Genomic DNA, 19645 nt, shown 5'->3' with positions numbered 1-19645 from the left:
TCCTTGGAAAAAGCATATACTTAAATAACCCTTCTTATTTAAGTTTATGATTACCAGTTATTTTCAAATAGTAGATATGTTTTCCATTTCTCAGCATCGACAGACCATTCTCTAATCCATTATAGTGTCTACAACATTCGCTGGAATCGTATGTCATAAAAGGCAATCTGTAGGACTAGTGCTCAGCATTGTGATGTTTAAGAAGTTCTTCCTTTATTATTTTAGTTTATACTATTCAACAAGCCAGAGTTCATGTTTTCTGTATAAATTATACGATAATAATATTTATTGAGTACCAATATGGCCCTGTATCTGGCACTTTATATACATTGTACTGTTTAATCAAGAGACAGGTCTACACATTAGGGATTATTCTCTCCATTTTGCAAATAAGGAAACTGAGACTCAGACTCATGGAAACTGCTGTATCATATGCAGCTATTATGTGGCAGAGTTGGGATTTGAATCCAGGCTCCAAAGTTCATTGGGAAAAAGAGGTGATGATTCCTTGGTCTTGTACATACACTGAATGTAGGGAATAAGTAAATAATTTAATCTGTCAATGCTTCAATTGCTTCATCTTCAGAATACCTCCCTACACTGAAAGGGATTTTAGTTCCTGTAAGAAGTTAAATGACATGTTTGAGAGGAAACTACGTATTTAAGTTTGTGATTCTATCATAATTGCTTCAAAATATTCCATGAGATTTCTTGGAAAATCAACTTATTAAAAGTTAACATTTGCTCCTTAAATATAGCAGTTGCGGTCAAGGATAGACTATGATATATTATCACTCTTTGTTACAATTGTATCAGGACTTCAAAATGTATTTGTATATTCACATTCCCAAGCTGACACAGGAAGGTGATTTTGCAGGGGATTTACATAGAAAATGAAACCAAACTTTTTTCCAAGTCTTTTAAATTGAATTTCATAGGAAAAGGTTCTGATCAGTTATTTGCTTTTATTTTTTCTATACATAATTTTTATCTTGAAGGGAACAAGGCTCACTGTTTTTAGGATAACCTTTGGGAACCCTCACTGACACTCCCCCCCCCCCCCCCATATTCTTGTCCACATGGTTATTAAGTTGATGACAATGAGAATACTTATTGAGTATATATAATGGACTTATCATCCAGTTGTAAGGAGACATGGAGACTTTCTAAAGTTATTAATTAGTATACTTTATTAAAATGGAAGAATGTTTTATTTGCAGTTGTGGAGATGAATATATTCTGTAACTTTTTTATTGTGTTTTAAGAATGAGTTTGTAAAGAAACACAATAGATAATGGCTGACTGTGGCATTTTTCTGGTGGTCTGTAGGTGAACCCTATGGTGTAGGAGGAAGGTGGATAGCCCAATCATTCTTTCTATCTTTCAGTGTTCTGCTCAGACACTCAGCAGCATGATTCCAAAGGCAAGACCAACACTGACAGCAACAATACTTAGCCAAGAACCAAGTACAAAAAGATTTCCAGGCACTAAACCAAACATAATGTGATGAAAAATACAATGACAACATGATAGTGTGATCCTTTGTATTTATTACATGCTAGATCTTTTCAAATGTGGTAAATGCCAATAACACTTTTTAGGACTTACATCAAATTGTCTTTATATAACTTTTTATAACCCCTTCATCAATATGTCAGTATTTACAGAAACCACACTAACATAAGGTAGGTTGGTGATTTCTTAAGCTTTACCTGGACATTCATTTGCTCTTCCTATGTCCTAATGTCTACTTATAAGTAAAAACTCAAAAGTTTTGTTGTTGATTTCCCATTTGAGTCTAAATAAATATGTTCAGGTATATCTACTTACATGCGGAGGTTTCTATGGAATCATGGTTTTTTTAAACCCCATTGTCTTCTTCTTTAACATTCCTTCTGTCCCCTTTTGTAGTTCAATTCATAAACCCTATCTTGGCTAGAACAATTATCTTTATATAAGTGACTTGCACCATTAATGGTATTCTTTGCCAGTACTGTAAGTCTGAGTTTTTATTAATTTTTACTTATAAAGAACCTCTTTCAACCATTGAGTGGGTGACTACTAGCTTAGGGTTACAGCTGTCAAATTTGTGGGATTGTGGCAAAAATAGTCCCAATTATATGGCTTGAGATAAGTTTTTAAGAAGACTGTAAAAAGACAAAATCAATGTAGAAAAGCTACTATGAATGAGTTTAATTTATTTTGGAACCTAAAAACATATAAATGTTTTTATCTTGAACAAAACCAGGATTAATTCACTGGTGTTCTTTATTACGAAAGTTTTAATTTTATTAGTTACCTCATTTATCCATAATGATATTTATAGCACATTTTGACATCATAAAGAACACTGAAAATACTTTATAGAAGTACTGTAGGGGTCAGTGATAATATAAGGAGGTTAAGTCTACTCACATCATATTTAATAATCTTTTAGTGTTTATATTTTACATCGAGTCACACTTTTTTCATTCATATTTCTCAAAATAATTTCTTCCTCACAAAGAATACACCTTTTTTTTTTTTCAGTGACACTACAAAGAAGGCACTTCCCAAATTTTGGAGTTCTACATAAATTGCTAGTGGAATCATCAGTATTTAAGTGTGACCTTTTTTCCCCACAGAAGTGACTTCTGATTTTAAATGTGTACAGTATTGTGGAAAATCTCATCAGAGTGATTTAACTTTATCCCGATAATAAGAAGTCAGAATCCTGGGGTAGATTGGGAAGGAAAGGGGACTGTAATCTATATATTTTTTAAGTTCTCCTGGTGATTCCTACCAGAATTGAAAGCCACTGGAATAAATATTCATATTCCCTCTGCCATCCCCTCCCACCCCAACTCTTACTCTGTCCCATCTTTGAATTTGGAACAATAAGAGATCTACTTTTAATAATCAGTATGACGCTAAACTGCTACCGAGAAAAAAAAATTCCTGTGTCAATAGGAGACACTCTGGCAACCTTTTGAAAGTTTAATGAGACTAAGTGGTCTCTATAATAACCAATTAATTCTGGGCATAGAGAGGAGGAACCAAATGTTTAGGAGATAAGTTGTAAAGCTTCACGGTCTGTATGACCATCTCTGCCCTAATGGAGTAACCTTCAGGAATGAGGCTTGTGTTTTTCTGAGTTCTATGTTAACCAAGCTCAAAGAATATCAGACAGTTATGTAAGTTAGGGTTTTGAAGGAAAGCCATTCAAATGTGATTTAAAAGTGATGTCTTAAATAGATTTTGCTGTTTTGAATACACTCAAGTAAATGTCCCGGGGATTTCATGGGTAACTTAGCAGTCTTGGTGTCCTCAGACCTTTAGAGATGTCAACACTTCTGGAGCTCCTGATGCAAGTCAACAACTACTTTTTGTTTCTTGTACCTGGCTTTGATAGATTTTCTGTATCTTTATTATATATATAATCCTTATATATATTTATTATATATTATTCTTTAGATATTTCCTTTTAATGTTTCTAATTCATTAACTTCTTAGTGCCAGGGTTTTTTGTTTGTTTGTTGTATGTTTCTTTTTCACGTGAACATTTGACTTTCTCACTCTCTTCCAAGTTCACTGCAGCTGCCAGGACAGCCAGAAATGGATTTCCCCACCAGTGTGTACAGAATTCAGGAAAGGACTTTTTAGCATGTATAGTTGGAATTACTCCTTCCATTTTCCCTCACTTTTTTTAGTAGCTTGCCAGGAAAAAAACCCTTTTCTTTCCCTTTAGAACTTCACTGTAAATTCAACCTGGCCTTTTTCTAGAGATGTTCCTTTAACTCTATATCATTACTATGCTGCTTATGTAATGCGGAACACCTCGATAGAAAACCATGTATCTTGTATTAAAGAAGAGAAGTACCAGGGTGCAACAATTATTATAAACGTATCAACCTAGTCCCCATTTGATTGGGAGTGATAGTGTTATTTCACATTAATAATTTTATATGAATATGTATTTCTTGGATTTTTATATATTTTGCATGAAGACCTGTTCATTACCAATTTTAACTCACTTGTTTATAGTCCTTGTCTGTAAAACAAGGCTGAAATCTAGACTGACAGTGACCTCTCTCTTTATGTAGCTCTATGAGAGTAATGGCGGTTTTCCCAAATGCCTGACTTTCAGGGGAGCTATTACATCTCAAGGTTAAATATTTTAAAAATAATGTTAATATTACAAACATGGACTCTAAGAATCGACTTTAGCTTTATTATTAATATAGAGATAAAATATTACTTTTGCCTTTGAAATCAACTGTAGCTGTCAATACTTTCAAGATGTTAAGCACAATTAGAAGTGGATGTGAAATGTAAGAATAGACATCACAGCTACAGAGAATATACAACACAGCAGAAAGGTGTTTACTAACTTAATAAGTGATGTTTATACAAAATTATCAGATGCTTCTAAAAGCTCCATAAAAGCAGATTTAGGAGACTCGCGTTTAATTCTGTCTACTGACTGTGACGTTGGGTAAACAACTGATATGACCTTAGTTTCCACATCTATAAAATGACGAGGACCTGAGATCTGTTAGAATTCTTTCTGTTCTTGTATGACTGTACAGTTTTAACTGTGTCTTTCCCTCTTTTCATTTTTATAAATGATTGAGATAGTTCAGTGGAATCTCCAAGGTTTTCTTTATTTAATAGAAATTTTCTTGAGTTGATACTACATCCAAGGCACAGTGCCTTCCTCCAAGGGGTTCTCAGACCAGCCCGGGGTAATAGGTATTTTGACACATAACAAGAATAATATGTTATTTGGGCTATTAAGTTGGGTTGGAGATTGTTTATCTTGTATATATTATGCAATTTTTCTTTAAGAAGTCTTGTGTCTGTAAATTCTTATCTGGCAGAAGAAATAATAGAAGGGAGTAGTTTCTGTTGTGGTACTTGAAATTTTCTGGAAGCTGTTAAGGCAAGATATATAAAATGAAGCATTCTTATGGATCTGTGTGGTTGGATACAGTATTTCGGATACTGATTTGAGTCATTTCTCAGAAAGAAGTTTATTGCGGTTCCTTTAGATCATCCGTATGCTGATAATACCATGAATTATAAATCTACAGAGAAATATTATCATGGTGTTTTAAATCATTTTACAAAGATATAATAGTAGCCAGAATAGCTATCTTTGAAAGGCAGGACGCTATGATGAACAAGAGTCCACTGTAAACACTTCTACCCTAGCAACTCACAAACCATTCAACTGTCCAGCTCAGTGAAAATAAGACATTGCCTGAGTTGTTCCAGGAGTACGAGTATAAACTTCCTCCTTATTTATGGTTTCTGCCTCAAACTGGGCCAGAATGCTTAATTAAACCATGTCACATCCTGAAACAACTGAAACCAATAAAGTGTAAGTGGAACAGGTTACCTGGAAACAGTAACTCCTTTGAGAAGAGAAGTCACTTAGGAAATGAGGAGCTTTTGTTCAGGGTGGTCACCTTCAAAACATGGGGCTTCAGTGTGGGCTCCGAGGGACAGGAACCAAAGACTGGGTGTGGGTGGGGGGGAGAAAAAAAGACATCTGTGTAAGCACAAGTTGTCCTTACTGGGGAGAAGGCAGATGACAAAGGACCAAGTGGCAGATGCCAATTCTCTGAGTACAAACACTTTATCGAATTGGATAAGGGCCTTTGGTATAACATAAACTAGTCATACTCAGTCATTTAACACAAAAAGAAATATTTCAGAACTTCTGGCTTTTATGCTAGAAAACAACACTGGAAAGATAGAAGAAGAATTGGTGACAAGCTAGTATCAGAAATATTTTGCCATCAAAGGAAGCTTGATAACTGAGATGCATTTCACTTTAGTCACTGCAATTAGCCTTCCTACAAGATCTTTCTGGGTTACGTATTCCCTAGTAAGTTGTATAAGAGCTCATGAAACAATTTAGTCACTCCAGTGGTCTTTAAAATTCTATAAAACTTGATTAATCAGGAAGCTCAGATAATTATACTTTCTAGTTTTTATTGCATTTTACACTTAAAGTCAACCAGAATCTCTTTCTTTCTCCCTCTCTTCCTTCCTTCCTTCCTTTCTTTCTTTCTTTCTTTCTTTCTTTCTTTCTTTCTTTCTCTCTTTCTTTCTTTCTTTTTCTCTTTCTTTCTTTTTCTTTCTTTCTTTCTTTCTTTCTTTCTTTCTTTCTTTCTTTTTCTCTTTCTTTCTTTCTTTCTTTCTTTTTCTCTTTCTCTTTCTTTCTCTCTCTCTCTCTCTCTCTCTCTTTCAGTTTATTTATTTAAGTAATCTCTACCAAAATGGGGCTCGAACTCACAACCCTGAGATCAAGAACTGCATGTTCCACCAGCTGAGCCAACCAGGCACCCCTCCAGAAGCTCTTTCAAATTATGCTTGTTTGTTTCTCTTCCTTCTTGTGCTGGATTAAAAAAAATTATCATGCTTCATGTACCATCAATCATCTTCCCTATTTTCAATGTGAATTTGATATGTACAATACATGTAATTCAGGATATTTCACTTCTTTGGATCAAAGAATTATTAAATAACTACCATGAGATAAATTTTAAATCTTGGTCAAGATTTTGGTTGAGTTAAAATTTTTTTCTCAAGAAATTTCTCTGTTAGATAGGTATTTAAGGTTAATGTCAATGGGGAAAAAGTAGAGGACAGTGCTAGCTTAAGTGTTATAGCTTTTTTATGTTTATAGAAGTTGTGGATTTCAAGCTGGGCCTTGGGAAGACAGTCAAGTTTGGCTTAAGTGGAGGGAACATCTCAGAGGACACACATAGGAGCTGATGAAGGGTCTGGCATGACATGACCAGAGTGGCAGGGCTGGGTAGGAGTTGGTAAATACTTGGAAATAATGCTGACCACACAGGAGGGCCTTCAGGGCAAGGAAGAGGTAACTGAACTCAATAAAGAAAAAAAGAAAAAAAGAAAAAGAAGAAAGAAAGAAAGAAAGAAAGAAAGAAAGAAAGAAAGAAAGAAAGAAAAAGGGAAAAAAAAGAAACTATGGAAGGTTGTATGATAATGTAAGATTATGGGGGAGGTCTCCTGACCTCCAGGAGACTGTAAAGTAATCTAAGAGGGATGAACAGACCTGGATTAGAAGATTTGCACAGGAAAAATCAGTGGAGAGGGAAACAGGATGGATATTAGCACCCAAGTGGGAATAGTGAAAAAAAGAGAGGTGAATAAGCATGACTTAAGATTACATATTTCAGGGGCACCTGGGCGGCTCAGTCAGTTGAGCATCTGGCTCTTGATTTCGGCTCAAGTCACGATCCCAGAGTTGTGGGATCGAGCCCCACATCAGGCTCCACAGATTACACATTTCAATGATATTTGAAAGGTGCTGGTGTCATTGGCAAAAAAGAAAAATTTCAAGTGAAATTGAGGGGAAAAATAAAAATATATTACTTTATACATGGTTAATTTGAAATGTTGTCAAGATGATCTCTGTCATATTTAAATGCAGGAAATTTTTATATAAAAGGCCAAAAAATAGAAATGTTATCTATCTTTCTGATTTGGTATAATGGAAGAAGTTGTAAAATGTAGAGTCAGTGTACTGCTTAGCTCTACCAGATTCTGGTAATCTGATCCTTAAATTGGTTTGCTTTTCTGTAAATCTGGGTTAGTAATAGTTAACTCTAATAATTAACAACATATATATCATAGAGGAGGTGTAAGGACTAAAATGAAACAATGTTTTGAAATCACTATGCACGTGATATTATTCATTATTATATTACTAGATTTACTTGCTTTTTATGCAGGAAGAGCAAAGGAAACATACTTGCCACTGAAAGGATTAAAAATGTTCATGTGAGCGGCAGTATAATGTGCTCTGTCCCCTGAGAGCCCCTGGCAGCAATGATGCCTCGGTAGCAATGAGCCTATGTAGCCCAGATTTTTTCTAAATGGCATTTTCCAATGGAAGGAACCAGAACTTCTTGGGCAAATGGCTGATTCAAGTAAGGAAGTGTTCAAAAAGTGATGGGGCATGTCAACTTGCAGGAGCTTCCAGTGACCTACTATAGAGAAATTGGAGCAACAAAATAAATAATGGAAGTAAGGAATTATAACTCACAGAATAAATCCCTATGAGTTCGTACTACCAGAAATAAATAATTGAATAAGTGAATAAATAAGTAAGCAAGAAGGGAAAGCTTTTTCTTCTAGTAGAATTCCACTTAACACATTTGTAAGAAATCATGTAAATTATAAATAATACAAAGGTCAGCAGTTTAGCCTATTTGATAGTTCAAACTATCAAAAGTTCCATAGTGAATTGTTTTTAACTACAGAATTCGTAAGAATTAGCTGACTGTGTCTAAGGCATCACAGAAGGAGGAATTTAAGAGACACAGTTACCTTGTAGAGTTTAGAACAGCTTTTGCTCTCTCTTCAACTCCCGGATACATTCAGAAAAAGAAATTGTGTTGATATTTATTAATGATTTATTTTAAAGACATAATGAAATTATAAATGCAAAACAGAATTTTTTGTTTTTTAAATATACTTTTGCAGGTTTTTACATAAATTAATATTTTCTTTATTTTTAAGTTTATTGATTTATGAGAGAGAGAGACAGCATGAGTGGGGGAGGGGCAGAGAGAGAGGAAAACAGAATCTGAAGATGGCTCCAGGCTCTGAGCTATTAGCACAGAGCCCAACGCGGGGCTTGAACTCACATACCATGAGATCATGACCTGAGCAGAAGTCAGATGCTTAACTGACTGAGCCACCCAGCTGCCCCTACATCAATTAATATTTAAGGAAATGGTACATGTAAAGAACTTCTGGATAGTATTGAATGATATAACCAAATTACCAGCATAGTATTTTGTTTATGATTGTTGTTTTTTTTTTTTTTTTTCCAAATAGCTGCACTTGGTTTTTACGAATCACATGTCTGCTTATATTGAACATGGCACTCTTGACATGGCTGATGTCAGCACTGATGCAGTGCTTTTAAATGCAGTGCTTTTATTTTTTTAAAAAAAAAAAATTTTTTTTTCAATGTTTATTTATTTTTGGGACAGAGAGAGACAGAGCATGAACTGGGGAGGGGCAGAGAGAGAGGGAGACACAGAATCGGAAACAGGCTCCAGGCTCCGAGCCATCAGCCCAGAGCCCGACGCGGGGCTCAAACTCACGGACCGCGAGATCGTGACTTGGCTGAAGTCGGACGCTTAACCGACTGCGCCACCCAGGCGCCCCAATGCAGTGCTTTTAAAATGGACTGATGATGCAGTCCATTTTATTCCTGAATTCTTTCTGGGTAAAATGGTTATTTAAAAGATCGTTTTTCTGGTAATGGGTAGAAGTTTTATTTATTTATTTATTTACTGGTGATATTATATACTTAATGTATATAATAACATTGGCAACTGACATTTGTTGAGCACTTTTCATCTTCTTACCAGTCTGGAAGATTTCATTTTATTTAGTTTGAGTAACTCAGATAATCATCTTACTTCTCTGCTTCTTCTTCTTCTTTTTTTTTTTAATGTTTATTTTTGAGAGCAAGTGAGCACCAGTGGGGGAGGGGCAGGGAAAGATGGGGACAGGCCATCTGAAGCAGGCTCTGCACTGATAGCAGAGAGCCCAGTGTGGGGCTGGAACTCAGGAATAGGGAGATCATGACCTGAGTTGAAGTCAGCCACTCAACTGACTAAGCAAGCCACCCAGGTGCCCCGTCTGCCTCTTTTTTGTAACTGACACACCATGAGTCTGTACGGGAATCTGTGCGATGTGCTGCTTCTATTGCAGTGGTGATAATGCATGACTGAGTTATCCTTTTCACTTTGGCCATGAGAATTAACTTTCTCTTTTATTTACAAAACTTGATTCTCTAATAATTTTCATGAGCAGGCCGCTGCTCTCCACATAGAGATAATATTCTCACAACTAATGAATCACTCCCTGGTCTCTTCGAAAAGTGCACTCCATTTCTCATTTTAATTAACTTTGCTACTGCATGGCCAAACTCAATAAAATTTCTCCTTCTGTTTTCTCTGCCTTTAGTAATTCACTTGCTTATCTTAACTGAGCTTGGTAAAATATTTAGGTATGTAATGTTGGTTCCCTCTTGACACTAAATTCTTAGTTATAACCAAGTGTATAATGATACTGTAAGTTGAGCATATATTTTAAGTACTATAGAGCACTTGACCACCGATCAGAGAAAACACAAGTACTTCTATTAAAGTTACATACATGTTCTCTTTACCTAAATGTGTTTACCTTAGGAGGATTTTAGGTTTTTTTTCTAAGCCTATGTACTTGGAAGTTTTATTTTTTTTTTTTATTTTTTTTTTTATAATATATGAAATTTATTGTCAAATTGGTTTCCATAAAACACCCAGTGCTCATCCCAAAAGGTGCCCTCCTCAATACCCATCACCCACCCTCTCCTCCCTCCCACCCCCCATCAACCCTCAGTTTGTTCTCAGTTTTTAACAGTCTCTTATGCTTTGGCTCTCTCCCACTCTAACCTCTTTTTTTTTTTTTTTTTTTTTTTTCCTTTTTTCCTCCCCCTCCCCCACGGGTTCCTGTTACGTTTCTCAGGGTCCACATAAGAGTGAAACCATATGGTATCTGTCTTTCTCTGTATGGCTTATTTCACTTAGCATCACACTCTCCAGTTCCATCCACGTTGCTACAAAAGGCCATATTTCATTTTTTCTCATTGCCACGTAGTATTCCATTGTGTATATAAACCACAATTTCTTTATCCATTCATCAGTTGATGGACATTTAGGCTCTTTCCATAGTTTGGCTATTGTTGAGAGTGCTGCTATGAACATTGGGGTACAAGTGCCCCTATGCATCAGTACTCCTGTATCCCTTGGATAAATTCCCAGCAGTGCTATTGCTGGGTCATAGGGTAGGTCTATTTTTAATTTTCTGAGGAACCTCCACACTGTTTTCCAGAGCAGCTGCACCAATTTGCATTCCCACCAACAGTGCAAGAGGGTTCCCGTTTCTCCACATCCTCGCCAGCATCTATAGTCTCCTGATTTGTTCATTTTGGCCACTCTGACTGGCGTGAGGTGATACCTGAGTGTGGTTTTGATTTGTATTTCCCTGATAAGGAGCGACGCTGAACATCTTTTCATGTGCCTGTTGGCCATCCGGATGTCTTCTTTAGAGAAGTGTCTATTCATGTTTTCTGCCCATTTCTTCACTGGGTTATTTGTTTTTCGGGTGTGGAGTTTGGTGAGCTCTTTATAGATTCTGGATACTAGCCCTTTGTCCGATATGTCATTTGCAAATATCTTTTCCCATTCCGTTGGTTGCCTTTTAGTTTTGTTGGTTGTTTCCTTTGCTGTGCAGAAGCTTTTTATCTTCATAAGGTCCCAGTAATTCACTTTTGCTTTTAATTCCCTTGCCTTTGGGGATGTGTCGAGTAAGAGATTGCTATGGCTGAGGTCAGAGAGGTCTTTTCCTGCTTTCTCCTCTAAGGTTTTGATGGTTTCCTGTCTCACATTCAGGTCCTTTATCCATTTTGAGTTTATTTTTGTGAATGGTGTGAGAAAGTGGTCTAGTTTCAACCTTCTGCATGTTGCTGTCCAGTTCTCCCAGCACCATTTGTTAAAGAGGCTGTCTTTTTTCCATTGGATGTTCTTTCCTGCTTTGTCAAAGATGAGTTGACCATACGTTTGTGGGTCTAGTTCTGGGGTTTCTATTCTATTCCATTGGTCTATGTGTCTGTTTTGGTGCCAATACCATGCTGTCTTGATGATGACAGCTTTGTAGTAGAGGCTAAAGTCTGGGATTGGGATGCCTCCTGCTTTGGTCTTCTTCTTCAAAATTCCTTTGGCTATTCGGGGCCTTTTGTGGTTCCATATGAATTTTAGGATTGCTTGTTCTAGTTTCGAGAAGAATGCTGGTGCAATTTTGATTGGGATTGCATTGAATGTGTAGATAGCTTTGGGTAGTATTGACATTTTGACAATATTTATTTTTCCAATCCATGAGCAGGGAATGTCTTTCCATTTCTTTAAATCTTCTTCAATTTCCTTCGTAAGCTTTCTATAGTTTTCAGCATACAGATCCTTTACATCTTTGGTTAGATTTATTCCTAGGTATTTTATGCTTCTTGGTGCAATTGTGAATGGGATCAGTTTCTTTAGTTGTCTTTCTGTTGCTTCATTGTTAGTGTATAAGAATGCAACTGATTTCTGTACATTGATTTTGTATCCTGCAACTTTGCTGAATTCATGTATCAATTCTAGCAGACTTTTGGTGGAGTCTATCGGATTTTCCATGTATAATATCATGTCATCTGCAAAGAGCGAAAGCTTGACTTCATCTTTGCCAATTTTGATGCCTTTGATTTCCTTTTGTTGTCTGATTGCTGATGCTAGAACTTCCAGCACTATGTTAAACAACAGCGGTGAGAGTGGGCATCCCTGTCGTGTTCCTGATCTCAGGGAAAAAGCTCTCAGTTTTTCCCCGTTGAGGATGATGTTAGCTGTGGGCTTTTCATAAATGGCTTTTATGATCTTTAAGTATGTTCCTTCTATCCCGACTTTCTCAAGGGTTTTTATTAAGAAAGGGTGCTGGATTTTGTCAAAGGCCTTTTCTGCATCGATTGACAGGATCATATGGTTCTTCTCTTTTTTTTTGTTAATGTGATGTATCACGTTGATTGATTTGCGAATGTTGAACCAGCCCTGCATCCCAGGAATGAATCCCACTTGATCATGGTGAATAATTCTTTTTATATGCCGTTGAATTCGATTTGCTAGTATCTTATTGAGAATTTTTGCATCCGTATTCATCAGGGATATTGGCCGGTAGTTCTCTTTTTTTACTGGGTCTCTATCTGGTTTAGGAATCAAAGTAATACTGGCTTCATAGAATGAGTCTGGAAGTTTTCCTTCCCTTTCTATTTCTTGGAATAGCTTGAGAAGGATAGGTATTATCTCTGCTTTAAACGTCTGGTAGAACTCCCCTGGGAAGCCATCTGGTCCTGGACTCTTATTTGTTGGGAGATTTTTAATAACCGATTCAATTTCTTCGCTGGTTATGGGTCTGTTCAAGCTTTCTATTTCCTCCTGATTGAGTTTTGGAAGAGTGTGGGTGTTCAGGAATTTGTCCATTTCTTCCAGGTTGTCCAATTTGTTGGCATATAATTTTTCATAGTATTCCCTGATAATTGTTTGTATCTCTGAGGGATTGGTTGTAATAATTCCATTTTCATTCATGATTTTATCTATTTGGGTCATCTCCCTTTTCTTTTTGAGAAGCCTGGCTAGAGGTTTGTCAATTTTGTTTATTTTTTCAAAAAACCAACTCTTGGTTTCGTTGATCTGCTCTACAGTTTTTTTAGACTCTATATTGTTTATTTCTGCTCTGATCTTTATTATTTCTCTTCTTCTGCTGGGTTTAGGCTGCCTTTGCTGTTCTGCTTCCATTTCCTTTAGGTGTGCTGTTAGATTTTGTATTTGGGATTTTTCTTGTTTCTTGAGATAGGCCTGGATTGCAATGTATTTTCCTCTCAGGACTGCCTTCGCTGCGTCCCAAAGCGTTTGGATTGTTGTATTTTCATTTTCGTTTGTTTCCATATATTTTTTTATTTCTTCTCTAATTGCCTGGTTGACCCACTCATTCGTTAGTAGGGTGCTCTTTAACCTCCATGCTTTTGGAGGTTTTCCAGACTTTTTTCTGTGGTTGATTTCAAGCTTCATAGCATTGTGGTCTGAAAGTATGCATGGTATAATTTCAATTCTGGTAAACTTATGGAGGGCTGTTTTGTGACCCAGTATATGATCTATCTTGGAGAATGTTCCATGTGCACTCGAGAAGAAAGTATATTCTGTTGCTTTGGGATGCAGAGTTCTAAATATATCTGTCAAGTCCATCTGATCCAATGTCTCATTCAGGGCCCTTGTTTCTTTATTGACCGTGTGTCTAGATGATCTATCCATTTCTGTAAGTGGGGTGTTAAAGTCCCCTGCAATTACCACATTCTTATCAATAAGGTTGCTTATGTTTATGAGTAGTTGTTTTATATATTTGGGGGCTCCGGTATTCGGCGCATAGATATTTATAATTGTTAGCTCTTCCTGATGGATAGACCCTGTAACTATTATATAATGTCCTTCTTCATCTCTTGTTACAGCCTTTAATTTAAAGTCTAGTTTGTCTGATATAAGTATGGCTACTCCAGCTTTCTTTTGGCTTCCAGTAGCATGATAAATAGTTCTCCATCCCCTCACTCTCAATCTAAAGGTGTCCTCAGATCTAAAATGAGTCTCTTGTAGACAGCAAATAGATGGGTCTTGTTTTTTTATCCATTCTGATACCCTATGTCTTTTGGTTGGCGCATTTAATCCATTTACATTCAGTGTTATTATAGAAAGATATGGGTTTAGAGTCATTGTGATGTCTGTATGTTTTATGCTTGTAGGGATGTCTCTGGTATTTTGTCTCACAGGGTCCCCCTTAGGATCTCTTGTAGGGCTGGTTTAGTGGTGACAAATTCCTTCAGTTTTTGTTTGTTTGGGAAGACCTTTATCTCTCCTTCTATTCTAAATGACAGGCTTGCTGGATAAAGGATTCTCGGCTGCATATTTTTTCTGTCTAGCACACTGAAAATCTCGTGCCAATTCTTTCTGGCCTGCCAAGTTTCAAAAGAGAGATCAGTCACGAGTCTTATAGGTCTCCCTTTATATGTGAGGGCACGTTTACCCCTTGCTGCTTTCAGAATTTTCTCTTTATCCTTGTATTTTGCCAGTTTCACTATGATATGTCGTGCAGAAGATCGATTCAGGTTCCGTCTGAAGGGAGTTCTCTGTGCCTCTTGGATTTCAATGGCTTTTTCCTTCCCCAGTTCAGGGAAGTTCTCAGCTATTATTTCTTCAAGTACCCCTTCAGCACCTTTCCCTCTCTCTTCCTCCTCTGGGATACCAATTATGCGTATATTATTTCTTTTTAGTGTATCACTTAGTTCTCTAATTTTCCCCTCATACTCCTGGATTTTTTTATCTCTCTTTCTCTCAGCTTCCTCTTTTTCCATAACTTTATCTTCTAGTTCACCTATTCTCTCCTCTGCCTCTTCAATCCGAGCTGTGGTGGTCTCCATTTTGTTTTGCATTTCATTTAAAGCGTTTTTCAGCTCCTCATGACTGTTCCTTAGTCCCTTGATCTCTGTAGCAAGGGATTCTCTGCTGTCCTGTATACTGTTTTCAAGCCCGGCGATTAATTTTATGACTATTATTCTAAATTCACTTTCTGTTATATTATTTAAATCCTTTTTGATCAGCTCATTAGCTGTTGTTATTTCCTGGAGATTCTTCTGAGGGGAATTCTTCCGCTTGGTCATTTTGGATAGTCCCTGGTGTGGTGAGGACCTGCAGGGCACTTCCCCTGTGCTGTGGTGTATAACTGGAGTTGGTGGGCGGGGCCGCACTCCGACCTGATGTCTGCCCCCGGCCCACCGCTGGGGCCACAGTCCGACTGGTGTGTGCCTTCTCTTCCCCTCTCCTAGGGGCGGGATTCACTGTGGGGTGGCGTGGCCCGTTTGGGCTACTTGCACACTGCCAGGCTTGTGATGCTGGGGATCTGGCGTATTAGCTGGGGTGGGTAGGCAAGGTGCACAGGGGCAGGAGGGGCAGGCTTAGGTCGCTTCTCTTTAGGTGATCCACTTCAGGAGGGGCCCTGTGGCAGCGGGAGGGAGTCAGATCCGCTGCCGGAGGTTTGGCTCCGCAGAAGCACAGAGTTGGGTGTTTGTGCGGAGCGAGGAAGTTCCCTGGCAGGAACTGGTTCTCTTTGGGATTTTGGCTGGGGGATGGGCGGGGGAGATGGCGCTGGCGAGTGCCTTTGTTCCCCACCAAACTGAGCTCTGTCGTCCGGGGGCTCAGCAGCTCTCCCTCCCTTTGTCCTCCAGCCTTCCCGCTTTCTGAGCAGAGCTGTTAACTTATGACCTCCCAGACGCTAAGTCGCGCTTGCTGTCGGAACACAGTCCGTCAGGCCCCTCCGCTTTTGCAGGCCAGACTCCGGGGCTCTGCTTGGCCGGCGAGCCGCCCCTCCGCCCCGGCTCCCTCCCGCCAGTCCGTGGAGCGCGCACCGCCTCGCCGCCCTTCCTACCCTCTTCCGTGGGCCTCTCGTCTGCGCTTGGCTCTGGCGACTCCCTCCGTTCTGCTAATCCTCTGGCGGTTTTCTGGGTTATTTAGGCAGGTGTAGGTGGAATCTAATTGATCAGCAGGACGCGCGGTGAGCCCAGCGTCCTCCTACGCCGCCATCTTCCTGGAATCCTCTGGAAGTTTTAATACATGAGATGAAAATAATATCCTACCTGGTGTCACAGTATTTGACCAGCTTGCTGTGCCCATAATGAGCACTGATTTTCTTCTTATATCATGTGACATTGCCTTAGACACAGCAAATATGCACTGATTCTAAACATCGAATTATTGGGGCACCTAGGTGGCACAGTTGGTCGAGCATCCGACTCTTTTTTTTTCTTTTTAGTTACGAAAGTATTTATTTATAATGAGAAAAAGAATCACAATGAATTACACATTTTAAAAGTAATAAATACCACATACCATGAAATCCAGATAAATAATATGATATTTTTATTAATTAATGGCCTGAATCACTTTTTTTTTTTTTTTTTTTTTTTTACTTTACATCCACATCAGTTAGCATATAGTGCAACAATGATTTCAGGGGTAGATTCCTTAATGCCCCTTACCAATTTAGCCCATTCCACCTCCCACAACCCCTCCAGTAACCCTCTGTCTGTTTTCCATATTTAAGAGTCTTTTATGTTTTCTCCTCCTCCCTATTTTTATATTATTTTTGCCTCCCTTCCCTTGTGTTCATCTGTTCTGTGTCTTAAACTCCTCATATGAGTGAAGTCATATGATATTTGTCTTTCTCTGACTGACTAATGTCACTTAGCATAATACCCTCTAGTTCTATCCATGTAGCTGCAAATGGCAAGATTTCATTCTTTTTGATTGCCGAGTAATACTCCATGGTGTGTGTGTGTGTGTGTGTGTGTGTGTGTGTGTGTGTATACATATATATATATATATATATATATATATATATATATGTGTGTATATATATATATATATATATATATATATATACACCACATCTTCTGTATCCATTAACCCATTGATGGACATTTGGGCTCTTTCCATACTTTGGCTATTGTCGATAGTGTTGCTATAAACATTGGGTGAGCATCCGACTCTTGATTTCAGCTCACATCATGATCCCAAGGTCATGGAATTGAGCCCTATATTAGACTCTGCACTGAGCATGGAGTCTGCTTGAGATTCTCTCTCTCTCCCTCTGCCCCTCTCCCCTGCTGGTGCGCTCTCTCTCTCTCTCTCTCTCTAAAATAAAAAATAAATAAATAAAATAAACATCAAATTACTATTTTTGTGTCCTAAACTCAAATTTGTCATAGGTTAGTGTTCTGAATCAAACCCAGAGGACAAGGTTATTTGGGTAAGTTGGAGATTGTATCAAGCATGGGCACATATTACAGAATGAAACCTAACCAGAGCTTTTAACATTTTGTGATCAACTATTCTCAGTCACATATATTAACAAGGAAATTCAAGACATTACAAAAGAGGGGACAAAAATTTTTCTGAAATGTATTTTTTAATTTAAAAAATTTTAAATGTATTTATTTATTTTGTGAGAGACTGAGACAGAGTGAATGGGGGAGGGGCAGAGAGAGAGGTAGAGAGAGAGAATCCCAAGCAGGCTCTGAGCTGTCAGCACAGAGCCTGATGCAGTGCCGGAACTCACAAACCGTGAGATCGTGACCTGAGCCGAAATGAGAGTCAGACACTTAACCGACCGAGCCACCCAGGTGCCCCTGGAGAAATATTTTTCATCTTCTTTGGTACAAGTAATATTTAAATGTTAATTCCCTGTGTTTCCATCTTAAAGTCACACTAATGTTTAAAAACTATTAAACACCCTTTTAATTGTTTTATAAACTATTAACTTTACTATTTTCAATACAAATTTTCTCACCTTTGTGGGACGTGAAACGTTCCTCTGGAGTACATGAAATCTACCACATCAAGCTGGCATGACCCCCTCAATACCCTATTTGCACTGTTTCTCTCCTAACCTTGATTCTTGTTCACACTCAGTACATATTATTGGCATGTTTAGCTGCCCTAAAGCAGGGCTAAACTCCGGAACTTTCCTTATTCTCTTCCTGCTTTGTTTTGATGAATGTCACTCAAGCTCCTGGGATGAGGTGCCTACAGGCCAGTGACTCAAGTATATAGATTACCTAGATATAAGTTACATTGCTGAAATCTAGGTTCCATTTCTTCTAAGATGTATCAGTGCTCCATTGATTTATAAAACTTTTGAAGGACCCCTCCTCTGATATATAGGGGTTTCTCCCATTTGAAAGCTGCTAAAAGGCATGCATGTCATTGTAATCCAAAAGGACTAAAACACAAGGAATTGAAGTGTGGTGCTCATTTAGACGTTAAAGGCTGGGTACGTGGTTGTGCCCACGTCAGGTTAGTTTCCAGACTCTCAAGCGGAGACAAACCTGTATGTAGAGCACGCCACCAAAGACACTTCGGTTACAACAAACAGTATATCGTAACTGACTTTAAAAGCTTCTAACAGTCCTGCACACTAAAGCACAGTGGAGTTAAATGGGATCTCTGTGATTCCACATATCCTAAAGAAGCAGTTTTTCTCTGTGTGAAACCACATGCATTTTCATGGACGATTCAGGGATAAAAACACATCCGGGCAAGATACAAGAGTGGAATGTATAGACAAAAGCTTTAAGGGTTCAAAGGCTTTTTCTTTTTTTCCCTTCTCTTTCCTCTTTGAGCTCAAGTATCATTGAATGCCATGGAGTAAATAAGGTCAAGAATTTGACCTAACAGAGTAACAAAGTTGACTAGGAAAATGTCTCTAACATATAAAAGTAGAATACTATCCTGAAATGTCAAAACTATCAGATCCTAAACTCTGATACAACTTGATTAGAGTGTTTTTTTCCTAATTAACTCATTTCAAAGTAGGTTCTTATTTGAGAACATCTATGGTTGGAATTCCATTGTTCTTAAGGTATGTTGTGTATGTATATGTGTACATATGCATGTGTATACAAATATACCTATGTTTCTCGAAGTTTTACTTTTATATGTGTTTTATCTCTCTCTGCTCTTTTTTCCTATGAATTTTCAATAAATTGAAGTTACAGTGTTGTAGTTTTACTACAGTAGGTACTCAAATGTACTTCAGGGATTGATCATTTTAACAAACTTTATCAAAGGGATGGATCCTTTTCATAAGCATGTGAAATTGAAAACAAATTTTGTAAGTTAAACAGTATTGAAATTTAAAGTATAGAATCATTCCACAGAGCAGCGTTGTACTTTGCAAATATATCGTGAGGTATGGTAGTCGTGTCTCAACCAGACTCGGCCCATGAGGGCTTTTGGGATCTGGCTTTAAAATAGATCTAGCTGCAGACACTGGGCCCAGCAGACTATGATCAAAGATGGGATCATGTGTCACTAAGATAAATAAAAATATTTCTGACATATCGAGGAACAAAGCAAACTGGATAGGGAGAGCCTCTTAAGAGTTGTAATGTGGTTTATATAACAAAAAGGTCTTTAATGATAAGAAATGCAAAGAAGCA

The 19645-nt window shown here is 37.9% G+C and overlaps 1 protein-coding gene across 23 annotated transcripts in view; it reads left to right on the top strand.

The window, feature by feature from the left end:
- Nucleotides 1-19645, top strand: part of ANK2 (ankyrin 2) — a 682786-nt gene that overhangs the window by 406501 nt on the left and 256640 nt on the right. The gene's annotated exons all lie outside the window — the stretch shown is intronic.

Source organism: Leopardus geoffroyi, chromosome B1 (assembly GCF_018350155.1).
Source record: "Leopardus geoffroyi isolate Oge1 chromosome B1, O.geoffroyi_Oge1_pat1.0, whole genome shotgun sequence".
NCBI lineage: Eukaryota > Metazoa > Chordata > Mammalia > Carnivora > Felidae > Leopardus > Leopardus geoffroyi.
This window is presented reverse-complemented; position numbering and strand designations above follow the sequence as displayed.